Consider the following 13479-nt stretch of genomic DNA (forward strand, 5'->3'; position numbering starts at 1 on the left):
TAGTAGTTCTTTTAACTAGAGTAGAAATAGCTCCTTCTACTTTAGGTACGGTGCGCCATGAGTCTCGAATAGAGTTAGCAACAGGAAACTTTTTAAAAAAACTGGGGAAGGGGAAAAAGGAACCTCTGGCTTATCCCATTCATGAGCTATAATTTCAGATATTTCCCTAGGAACAGGAAAAAACATCATCAGAAGAAGGAGAATCATAAGCTCTATCCAATTTAGAAGACGTCTTAGGGTTGGCAGCAACCACAGGGGCAGAGTCGTCCAAAGTAGCTAGAACCTCCTTCAGTAGTAACCAAAGATGTTCAAGCTTAAATCTAAAATGAACCTCTTAAGTGTCAGAGTGTGAAATTGCACCTTCAGGAGCTACTTGTCAGGGTTTTTACCTGTTTTGTTTGCCATGTGCTGCTGGCAGCCCTTTTACTCACCTCTCTTGCAGACTATGGTGCATTGTGGGGGATGCTGCTCATTTTCTGCACTTCCTTTTATGGCCAAACTGCTGTGCATCATCCATGTGAGACAGGATGCAATCTCAGAATTGTGATGGCATCACTTATTATTTAAAGGGCCTCTGTTCAGTATGCTTTGCCTTTGCGTTGTCTCAGACCTGTTTGTGAGAGCTCCTGTGTATTACCTGGCTATCTGATGTCCCTCCTGGTTCCTGATCCCTGGCTTGTTCTTGACTCTGCTGTTTTCCTTGTTTCTGATTCCAGCTCGTCTGACTACTTGCTTTGGCTCCTGACTCGGCTCGTCTGACTACCAGCTCTGGTCTTTGATTCCTGGCTTGTTATTTGACTTATGGACTTTTTATTATTTTTTGCTATTAATAAAGGTGTGATTATTTTTGCACTTCTCATCTCAGTCTGATTCCTGGCACCCTGACACTACTGAAGTATTCTCCTCATCAGACAATTGAGAAAGACCAGAGTTGACCAGATTTAGAGGTTTGCACAGATTTAGAGGGGTCAGAAGTCTTACTAACTGACAAATGTTTAGATTTTCTCTTACGCTTACCCGAAGAAGGGAAATCTGACAAAGCTGCCGATACTGTAGAAGTAATCTGAGTGGCAAAATCCCCAGGTAAATAAACACCCCCAGGAGGTTAATAGAACACAGAAAGCACAGTATGGGAAACCATTAAGGCTTTGGACGTTTGAGGAGAAAGCTGAGGCATGTCACGCACAGCATTATCCTGAAAGAGATTTGGGTCAGAAGGTAGTAATTTGTCTTTAAATTTTAAAGTTTTAGATAAGCATGGGGAACAAAATTGCATTGGAAAAACAAGCCTCTAAACATAGTAAGCATTTATCATCAGACATAGGGGCATATTTATCAAGCTCCGTATAGAGCTTGAAGACCGCTGCTCCATAACCTGTCTGCCTGCTCTGAGGAGGCGGACAGAGATCACCGGAAATCAACCCAATCGCATACGATCGGGTTGATTGACACCCGCTGCTAGCAGCCGATTGGCTGCGAATCTGCAGGGGGCGGCATTGCACCAGCAGTTCACAAGAACTGCTGGTGCAATGCTGAATGCGGAGAGCGTATTGCTGTCCTCATTCAGCAATGTCTGTCGGACATGATCCGCTAATCAGATCATGTCGGACAGACATTTGATAAATAGGCCCCATATACTGATCTAATTCTGAATCCATTTTACAGAATACAGCTGTTAATACTATTGTAAAAGAAAAAAGACTTTCAAATGTATTAGAAATTTAGAGAGCAATAAAAAGATCCTTCAAAGCAACCTTTTAGATTGCTTGAAGCTCCTACCGGACAGGATTGACACCCACTAGTCAGAGGAAACTAAGCCTTTCCTGCAAGGATCTGTAGCACAGAAAACGATCCGTTGATGAGAAATTTGAGAAAAACTAACATCCGACAGAGCCCTGCAATGTGATACACCTCAACGCAATAAAAGCTCACTAAGCTCCACTCCGATATACCGGGCGTCACGTGAGCAAGTTGAAAAACTAACTGCGCCACTTTAAAGAGCGTGAAAAAGTAAACTGCACACAGTTTGACCATTTTATATTAATTAAGCCTCTCTAACTGTATCATCTAAATATGTCGACACATGGATACACTATAAAAGTGTCCTGCAGTCCGCTAATGCATCACTCCTCAATCGATCACAATAAAGTTATGAGTCCCACAGCCAAAAAAGTCTCACATTTAATCCATACAATGTCCTATCCTCCAAAAAGAATGACTGGGGATTATGGCTAAGGAAAGTTACACTTAACATCTTTACAACTTTGCTGCGGTGCTCTTTGCCTCCTCCTGCTGGCCAGGAGTTGAATATCCGACTAGTAATTGGAATGACGTTGTGGACTCTCCATGCCATAGGAAAGAAATTGGGTTTCATGTCTCTTACATGTCATAATACAGGTTATACATGATATGTAAAGGTAGTTTACATAATTTGTAATACCTTTGTACACATAAGAAAGATATAGTACGGGGCGGAGCCAGCAGCTGGTCTGAACAGACGTACACCAACAGAGCTCCTGGCTAAATTTTTATAGATATAAGATTTATTGTTAAATCCTACACTATAGTGGGGCAGAAAAATGAGCACTATTTTATGAAACTTTGGTGCAGCTTATTTGCATTTATTTTTTTCTCCGGATTGAAGTAGAGATCCTGGTGTGAGTTTATTGTCCATAGAGACTGAGCATCTACACCGCACATCTCCGTAGGGTCGGGGATCCGCTCCGGAGGTGGTTAGGACCAGCCACATCTTGATTTAGAGCCGCGATATTCTTAAAGTGACTACAAAGGCAGCAGGAGATTGGTAAACGGCCCGGTGCGCTCCTGCTGGAGCTCCGTGAGTTACGCACTAATATTACAAAGTGCACCTACCTTTTTGAACACTCCACCACGCTTTCACTGTTCTATACTCATCTAACATAACTGCATCATCGCCTCTCAGTTGGCGCGAGTTGCCATTTTCATCCTCCCATTGCCGACCGGCTCAGGCCAGAGTACACGTGGCACATAGTTCTCGACCTCTAAAGGCCTTTTACTAGGGTTTGACTACATTGTAGTAACCAGGAGGCAGTCTTTAATCTCTTCTCATTGTCCAGCAGCATTGAGAGACATTTGGGCTTTTAAATCAAGCTCACAATATGTAAATATGTAATCACCTATAGGGTCTGAATGGCCGGGGCATAACGCTGGAATCTAATTTGCTATCATTAGAGAAGTTGTGCACGCTGCTAACAGAATCTTAGTCATAAGAGAGATACTCATAGCAACTGGACCCTAATTGAATATTTACCACCCCTATCATGCCACAAGGATCTAGGAAGAAAGCCACCAATCCCTCGGAATATAAAAAATCTGTAGCAGATCATTTTAAGTCAAAAACTGTTGTAGAAACGGCTATAGCCGACACCATTGGCTCCCAACAGCACACAGACAAAAGTAGCTGTACAGAAGAAGGCCCTAGTGGGTTGAGAAACATGTCGGATTCTTCAGCTTCTGATATTGTGGCTACCCTCACTCAGAGATTGAATTCCCTACAAGAGACCCTCACTAAGGCCATCAAGGGTTCCGCTGTGGACCTTCGCAAGGACATTAGGGCCATCAGTGAACGCGTTGATATCCTAGAAAGAAAACAGGAGGACCTGGCGGTGGAGCAGGGAAACTTAACTAATCATTCACAGGTACTGGTGGACATGATGGATTCTTTCGAGACCAAGATGGCCGACATGGAGGATCATTCCCGAAGGAATAATTTAAGATTCAGAGGCATTCCTGAAGAAATCCCTCCATCAGACCTAGGCAAATTCCTAACAAAGTTTTGTGAACTCCTTTGTCCCCCGGGCTTCCCTAATGAAACTTTGGTGGATAGGGTACATAGACTTCCTAAAGGGAAAAATGTTCCTGCAGAAAAACCAAGGGACATAATTGCCAGGTTCCATTTCTTCCCCTATAAGGAGCAGATCCTCAGAGCCAAATTCCAAAACCCCTCTTTCCATGAGAAATTTAAAAACATACAAATATTCCCTGATCTGTCTCAATTTACTGTTCAGAAGAGAGGAACGTTTAGGGAAGTTACCAAGGCACTGAGACAACTGGGAGTGAAATACAGATGGGGTTATCCTACCAAGTTGCTAATACAAAAAGATGGTCGTATATATACAGCTGATACCCCAGACTTCTTCTCAAGGGATGGTCCAAGAACAAAAGCCAAGCTCAGGAGGCTAATTCTTCACTACCTGAAGAAATAGTACAAGCTAGGGCATCAACCCCGGTCCTGCGGCCGGCAGCATTGGAGTGGAGACCACTTCCACAGAGATTTGCCCCCATTAAAAGGCACAGCATTGCTGTGGACCTTCCTACTTCGGATCAGACGGAGGATCCCCTGGTGGACAATGACTGATGAGTATATTTTTGACTTTGTTGTACTTCTTTCTGTTATCTTATTCTTACATTTGTAATTTTTCTGTGGCTACGGGTCTAATTGGGGGGCCCCACATAAAAGGCCTCTCAAAACATTTCTTCTTTAACCGTGGATTATGGCTCACCTAACAGCTATGCTCACTAAGATCTGGCTGCAATAATATTTTAGGCATTCTACTACATTTGAGGTTGCTGACGAGACCCAGTTGTACTTTTTGGTTGCTATACTTTTTTTTTGCTTTCACAGGTTCATAGTTATTTATATTGTTGTACGTATGCCAACGCTTAGATGTATAAGATGTAGAATTTAGCTCCCTGCCACGAGCAGGGCTTATATATAAACGACCTTGATAAGTAATGCTTCCCCCTAGAGATTTAATTAGAGCTGTGCACGTCAAAAACTTTGCACTTTAGTAATCGTTTACCTGATATATTGATATCTATGTACTCCCCTTGTCAATACTGGCCTGCTGTAGATAAAAATCTGATAGATGGCGGGGCGGAAGACATATTATCTCTAACAAGTTACGCAGGAACATGTAAATACAGAGACATATAGATAGATTCGTGAACTGTGGTCGGCGGCAGCTTCCACATTAGAAGTTGCTCATGTGCCTCAGATATATTTTACAATTGTATTAATTTTTGCTTTCACAGGTGTATGAAAAAACGACTGTATATATATGATTTTCCACAGGTTCATGGTTGCTTATATTGTTGCAAGTATGCTTGTGGAGGATCATTGCCAACAACTAGACGTATAAGATGTAGAATTTGGCTTCCTGCCACAAGCAGGGCTTATTTATAAACAAACTAGAGAAATAATGCTTCCCCCTAGAGATTTAATTAGAGTTGCGCACGCCGAAAACCACGCACTTTAGCAATAGTTTATCCTATATATAGATGTCTTTTGTACGTTATTTCCCCTTGCCAATACTGGCCTGCTATGGATAAAAATCTAATGGATGGTGGGTCAGAAAACAATTTATGCAGGAGCATGGGGATACAGAGATATAGAGATAGAGTTGGGAATTGGGGTTGGCAGCGTCTTCCACATTAGAAGTTGCTCACATGCCTCAGATATACTTCCCAATTGTTGTATTAATGTTTGCTTCTGGAAAGATGACTGTATACATATGAGATGACATTGGCACCCCTGGTAATAAGCTACATAGCCTTGACTTCGGCTATAATGATTGTACATTATGGGTTCCAGTTCTGTTTGTTTCACATGTTCTTGTTTTTACAGGTTAACGGTTTTATCTATTTGTGTGGGTATACTTATGTAGGACAGATGCTAACACTCAGAGAGTTCAGCAATAGAACGTGGGCCCCTGCCCTGGACAGGGCCTTCACATTTAATCATTACAGTATTAACAAACCCCCTCAGAGAACTAGTTAGCGTGCGAAACCTTGCACTCTGGCTGCTATTTCCTTGCGTATAGCTTTATTTGAATTTATCTTCTTTGCAAATAATACTGATTGGCCATTGCTGTGGCCCAACTAAAAGTTTAACCAGATAAAATACTTTAACTAGAGACATATATGAGTAGATATTTACAGTTATTTAGAGATGTAGCTGAGAAATGAGACTACAGAAGTCTTTCTCACCAAATGGCGCTTATGCACCTCATATGTAATATATGCTTGCAACTTTGATTTTTGTTCTCACAGGTCGATATATAGGCAGTTTTAGATGCATGCCAAGATATACATGAGAATGGTGAGCACTTACATTGAAACTGCCCCCAGCCCCCTTTACCCGGCTGGAACACACATGCTACTATACCCATACTCAGCGAATTAGAACACACATGACGTTAGGTGGAAACAGTTGTGATTCACCTTTATAGTACTATGTTGAGCCCCGGCCTAGACCCCTACCCCATTTAGATACCTAAGTTCTTAGATTCTAAGCCCTCCCCCCCCCAGGTAAAACCAAGGTTTACTAAAAGTAAGCAAGAGAACACAGATTCACTCGACTATTTCCTGTTCTATTTAAATAACACAGTGTGCCTATACTTTTGAGTGCGGAACCTCCTTACTGGTGGACCCTGCTGACATTTAGGACTTCCTAGACCCCTTGGCCGGTCTTACAGTTATATTGTTCCCCCCCCTGACTTATCCCTTACCCTTAATCCTCAACTCCCTTCCGCCTCTTCCCACCTTTTCCCCCTTTTTTTTTTTTTGTGTTTTACAGTGCTTGGGAAATGGACGCTGGTTTCCGCTTTGTTACTTTAAATACTAAGGGTTTAAATGCCCCTGCAAAAGGAGCCTATTACAAAAAAATTTGAAAAAACTCCATAGTGATGTATCCTTTTTGCAGGAAACGCACTGGGCTTCTAGTAGGCTCCCATGTATAAAGCTCAAACAATATCCAGTGGTGTTCAATTCAGCTTACCACAAGAAGAGTAGAGGAGTTTCTATTTTGATAAGCAAGGATGTAGCCTTTCATCAAATTCATATAGAGACCGACCCGGAGAGCAGATTCCTACTGTTAGTTTGTAAAATAAATAACCAACTTTTTACTTTGGTAAATATGTATGCCCCAAATCAGGGCCAGGTAAAATTACTGCGTAAAATACTACACCTCATTGATAGTCTGCAGCATGGGCACTTTGGTTCTGGGAGGAGATTTTAATCCAGTGTGGGACCCACTAATCGATAAAAAAATCCCAAGTTGCAAAAGATTAGATGCTTTCTCCATATCCATGGCCCCTAAATTTCAAAATCTCATACATCAATCATCATTGTATGATGTTTGGAGAGCGTGCCACCCGAACTCCGGGGACTATTCTTATTTTTCGCCCCCTCATCGTTCATATTCGCATTTGGACTACTTCTTTGTAGATTCATGGACCATGAATAATATCATGAACTCCAGCATCCATAACTGCCCATGGTTAGATCATGATGCTGTGACATTCTCATTAAGAACAGATGGGTTGAAGTTGGCTAGACCATCCTGGAAGCTCCCTAACTTTTTAAGGGAAGACGCGTCCTTCTTGCCAGACCTGATGGAAAAAATTGATGAATTTCTGGAGACCAACCCAGTGAATCAGACATCCCATCTAATCAGATGGGCTGCTCTGAAGGCTTATTTAAGAGGCTTTTGTGTGGCCAGGGCATCGGCCCTGAAGAAAGATCGTGGTGCTCCTTTAGGCAAACTGGTTTGCGACTTAAGAGTGAAAGAGAAGCGTAATATACTGGCCCCTACTCATAGTCTGTCAGAGGACATACTACGCCTAAAGTCCCAAATTAAATATTTGGAATTAGAGAGAGTTAGACAGGCATTCTCAAAATTCAAACTTATCATGTACTCTAAGAGTAATAAAGCGGGTTCAATGTTGGCAAAAAAACTAAAAAATCAGGTAGCAACCTCTAGAATATCCTTTATTAATCATAAGGGACAGAGAGTGTATGCACCGGATGCTATAAGGAAGGCCTTCGCGGACTTTTACAGACATCTATACAATATTGATTCCTGTGAAAGGCCAAAGACAGCATCGGTTGCGGACATATCCTCTTTTTTGGGTCGGCTGCAGCTGCCCTCGTTGTCAGAAGAAGACAGCGATAAGCTAATAGAGCCTTTCACTGTGACAGAGATAGGACAGGCAATTAAACAATTAAAGAATAATAAAACACCGGGCCCAGACGGGTTCCCGGGCCAATTTTACAAAAAACTACACACACAGTTACAACCTATACTATGTCAAGTGTTTAATGAGGTAGGCTCGGAAGGACAGATCTTGAAAGAATATCTGGAGGCTACCATTATAGCCAAACCTAAGCCTGGAAAGGACACCTCCTATTGCTGCAATTTCAGGCCTATCTCGTTGATTAATGCTGACACAAAGTTGTATTCCAAGCTGATTGCAGACAGATTGGAGTGTATGCTGCCGTCTCTGATCCAAGTGGATCAGGTCGGTTTTGTACAGGGCCGTCAAGGACCCAATAACACTCAACGATTAATTACCATTACTTCAGAAAAAAAGAGATCCAAGGTACCCCTGATGGCCCTGTCGCTTGATGCGGAAAAGGCATTTGACAGGGTCAGATGGGACTACCTTTGGGAGGTCTTTAAGGCCTTTGGATTTCCACCCCAGGCTATTAATATGATCAAGGTTTTGTACTCGCACCCTTGTGCCAAAGTGAGGGGGATGGGCTTCTGTCTCCAGAAATATCTATTTCTAATAGGACCAGGCAAGGATGCCCATTGTCCCCATTGATATTTGCTCTTGCTATGGAGCCGCTCGCACAAAGGATCCGTGACTCAACTGACATAACAAGATTACTCATGGGCACTAAACAAGAAAAAAATTGTCCTATATGCGGACGACGTAACCCTCCTCCTCACGAATCCCTTATCCTCAGTGCAAACGGTTTTTCATTTACTAGATTATTTTGGTACTCTTAGCTATTATAAAGTAAATTTGACTAAAACAGAAGCATACTGTGTTGATATTCCTCAGGATCAGTTGACTATCTTGCAAAGTAAATACGATTTTCAATGGTCCAAGGAGTCTATAACACACTTAGGTATTAAACTGAGCGCAGACATGGACAAGATAATAAAACTGAATTTCGATGCTTTAGCCGCAGAGCTCAAATCTTTAACAAATAGGTGGGATTTCAGAGAAATTTCTTGGCTTGGACGAGTGGCTACTATAAAAATGTCTCTAATCCCTAAGGCCCTGTATCTGTTCAGATGCATTCCTTTAAATATTCTGCATGCCATACTGCAACACATACATCAGATTTTTATCAGGTACGCTTGGATGAATAAGGCCCCACGCATTAGCCATAAAGTTATGCAAAGAGAGTATGCGAAAGGCGGAATATCTTTTCCCAATATATTCCTATACCATGAGGCTACAAGACTGTCCCATATTACAGCATGGGGTCCACATGCAGAGCGGCCGGGCTGGTAAAGATTGGAAGAACTCCACTTGCCGACCGGTCTTGACTTGCCGGATACTCTCTGGGTTCCGAGCTATAAATCTTTGGTCAAAAACTTAGAAAACTCTATAGTTCAACAAAATATTCATTTGTGGCATGGCCTTAGACATCACTCTGAGATCGTTCCACATCCTTCTCCCATTCATCACTTGAGAGGTCTGTTGTGGGACCTCCCTAATACCCATGTGGAATTCTGGACGGAAAAACAATTCACAATAGTTGAACAGCTATATTCTAACAATAAATTGATGTCGGTCCCTCAGGTCCTACAATCAATAACTGACCCTCCATTGTGGTATCAGTTTGAATGTTACAGAATACTCAGTCTGCTGCATTCATGGAAATTCTCAGATCGTAGCCTCAGACAGCTTTCTAAATGGGAGGAGAGATTGTTTTGAGGATTGGGTACATACAAGCCCCTTACTTTCCACTATAGGGCCCTACTGACAGACCACTCTTTAGGACTTCCAAGACAGATCAAACTGTGGTGCAGGGAGTTAAATTTGGGATTATCGGACATGGACATCAGTAGGGCGGTGACTCTAACGAATAGAACGTTATATTGTGTAACAATATTCGAAGGGTACATAAAGCTACTATTGAGATGGTACAGGGTGCCTACCAGACTATCCAAAATGTTTTAGGGTTTCCCTTCGGCCTGCTGGAGTGCGGAGAAGAGGGCTCGGATTCTCATATATGGTGGACCTGCCCAAAAGTACGTACTTTATGGAGAGATGTTGAGATACTCCTACACTCCATAAACATAAACGTAACACTGACTCCTCAATGTGCTCTCTTTCATGTTTTTGATGATGGGCTACCTATGCACACCTAACAACTCACGATATATATCACTTCTGCGACCAAGTTGTACATTGCCAGAGCTTGGAAGCAAATTGAACCACCAACACTATCGGATGTTTGTGAGGTGACGCACTTCCTAGCTAAAATGGAAAAATTTGTATACAGCTCTTTGGAGCGTATTGAAGATTATTGGGTGATCTGGACTGACTGGATTCAAATTATATAGGGTTGGATGGAACTTGTGTTAGAGACCATGCTAAATAGTCTCGAAACTCTGATACAGTAATGGATTGGATATTGGAACTCTCCCTTCCTCCCCATACCATAGCTCCCATAATGATCTCCCCTTCCTCCTCCCTCCTCTCCCCCTCCCCCTTACTCATGGACTGAATGTAGGTCAAGGGATCAACTTAATCATTGGATATGAAGGCATGATCTTAACTTAAAAGTTTTCAATATGTTTTCTCTTCCCTATTCCCTCCCAAGCTTGGAGTAAGTTCGTGGCAGATAAATGTATAAAAATAAAAGGAGAAACTCAAGGGCAATATATTTTTTTCCTGTTTTTGAGGTTGATATAGTTTGTGACGGGATTTCCGGATTGATACCTTCATGTGTCCATGACTTTAACGGTATACTTGAGAACTGTATATTTTGACTATATTGAGGATGGATTATGCACAAGGTTCTTGACCATTTTGTTTCTGTTTAGTGTATATTGTTTTGTATTCAATGCACATTAGCTGTACTGTACTTTTAACCTCAATAAAGAAAGTTTATAAATAAAAACAAAAAAAAAGAAAGATATAGAACAGTATTGTAATCAGAAAGGTAATGGTTGTTGTTTTAAATAAATATAGACTAACAATTGCATTTTAAAACACAAAATCAAACCAAAGACGCAGGCAGAGAAGATTGTGAAATACTGGTAGGGAAAACTATCGCCTAGATTTAGAGTTTTGCGTTAGCCGTCAAAACCAGCGTTAGGGGCTCCTAACGCTGGTTTTGGGCTACCGCTGGTATTTAGAGTCGCGTAGGTAAGGGTCTAACGCTCACTTTCCAGCCGCGACTTTTCAATACCGCAGATCCCCCTACGCCATTTGCGTATCCTATCTTTTCAATGGGATCTTTCTAAGGCCGGTATTTAAAGTCTTGGCTGAAGTGAGCGTTAGAGCTCTAAAGACAAAACTCTAGCCGCAGAGAAAAGCCAGGAGTTAAGAGCTTTTTGGGCTAACGCCAGTTCATAAAGCTCTTAACTACTGTGCTCTAAAGTACACTAACACCCATAAACTACCTATGTACCCCTAAACCGAGGCCCCCCGACATCGCCGCCACTCTAATACATTTTTTTAACCCCTAATCTGCCGACCGCACACCGCCGCAACCTACATTATCCCTATGTACCCCTAATCTGCTGCCCCTAACACCGCCGACCCCTATATTATATTTACTAACCCCTAATCTGCCGCCCCCAACGTCGCCACCACCTACCTACAATTATTAACCCCTAATCTGCCGACCGGACCTCACCGCTACTATAATAAAGTTATTAACCCCTAATCCGCCTCACTCCCGCCTCAATAACCCTATAATAAATAGTATTAACCCCTAATCTGCCCTCCCTAACATCGCTGACACCTAACTTCAAGTATTAACCCCTAATCTGCCGACCGGACCTCACCGATACTCTAATAAATTTATTAACCCCTAAAGCTAAGTCTAACCCTAACACTAACACCCCCCTAAGTTAAATATAATTTTTATCTAACAAAATAAATTAACTCTTATTAAATAAATTATTCCTATTTAAAGCTAAATACTTACCTGTAAAATAAACCCTAATATAGCTACAATATAAATAATAATTATATTGTAGCTATTTTAGGATTTATATTTATTTTACAGGCAACTTTGTATTTATTTTAACCAGGTACAATAGCTATTAAATAGTTAATAACTATTTAATAGCTACCTAGTTAAAATAATTACAAAATTACCTGTAAAATAAATCCTAACCTAAGTTACAATTAAACCTAACACTACACTATCAACAAATTAATTAAATAAAATACCTACAAATAAATACAATTAAATAAACTAACTAAAGTACAAAAAATAAAAAAAAACTAAGTTACAAAAAATAAAAAAATAATTTACAAACATTAGAAAAATATTACAACAATTTTAAGCTAATTACACCTACTCTAAGACCCCTAATAAAATAACAAAGCTCCCAAAATAAAAAAAATGCCCTACCCTATTCTAAAATAAAAATAGAAAAGCTCTTTTACCTTACCAGCCCTTAAAAGGGCCTTTTGCGGGGTATGCCCCAAAGGAAACAGCTCTTTTGCCTGTAAATAAAAACATACAATACCCCCCCAACATTACAACCCACCACCCTCATACCCCTAATCTAACCCAAACCCCCTTTAAATAAACCTAACACTAAGCCCCTGAAGATCATCCTACCTTATCTTCACCACGCTGGGTATCACCGATCGGTCCAGAGGAGGCTCCGAAGTCTTCATCCAAGCCCAAGCGGGGGCTGAAGAGATCCATCATCGGGCTGAAGAGGTCCATCATCGGGCTGAAGAGGTCCATCATCGGGCTGAAGAGGTCCATCATCCGGCTGAAGTCTTGATCCAAGCGGGCGCTGAAGAGGTCCATCATCCGGCTGAAGTCTTGATCCAAGCGGGCACTGAAGAGGTCCATTATCGGGCTGAAGTCTTCTATCAAGCAGCATCTTCAATATTCTTTCTTCCGGATCCATCTTCATCCCGCCGACGCGGAACATCCATCCTGGCCGACGACTTCCCGACGAATGACGGTTCCTTTAAGGGACGTCATCCAAGATGGCGTCCCTCGAATTCCGATTGGCTGATAGGATTCTATCAGCCAATCGGAATTAAGGTAGGAAAATTCTGATTGGCTGATGGAATCAGCCAATCAGATTCAAGTTCACTCCGATTGGCTGATTCAATCAGGGCTGGTAAGGTAAAAGAGCTTTTCTATTTTTATTTTAGAATAGGGTAGGGCATTTTTTTTATTTTGGGGGGCTTTGTTATTTTATTAGGGGGCTTAGAGTAGGTGTAATTAGCTTAAAATTGTTGTAATATTTTTCTGTTTGTAAATTATTTTTTTATTTTTTGTAACTTAGTTTTTTTTTTTGTACTTTAGTTAGTTTATTTAATTGTATTTATTTGTAGGTATTTTATTTAATTAATTTATTGATAGTGTAGTGTTAGGTTTAATTGTAACTAAGGTTAGCATTTATTTTACAGGTAATTTTGTAATTATTTTAAC

This window comes from Bombina bombina, chromosome 1 (genome assembly GCF_027579735.1).
Source record: "Bombina bombina isolate aBomBom1 chromosome 1, aBomBom1.pri, whole genome shotgun sequence".
NCBI classification, from domain to species: domain Eukaryota; kingdom Metazoa; phylum Chordata; class Amphibia; order Anura; family Bombinatoridae; genus Bombina; species Bombina bombina.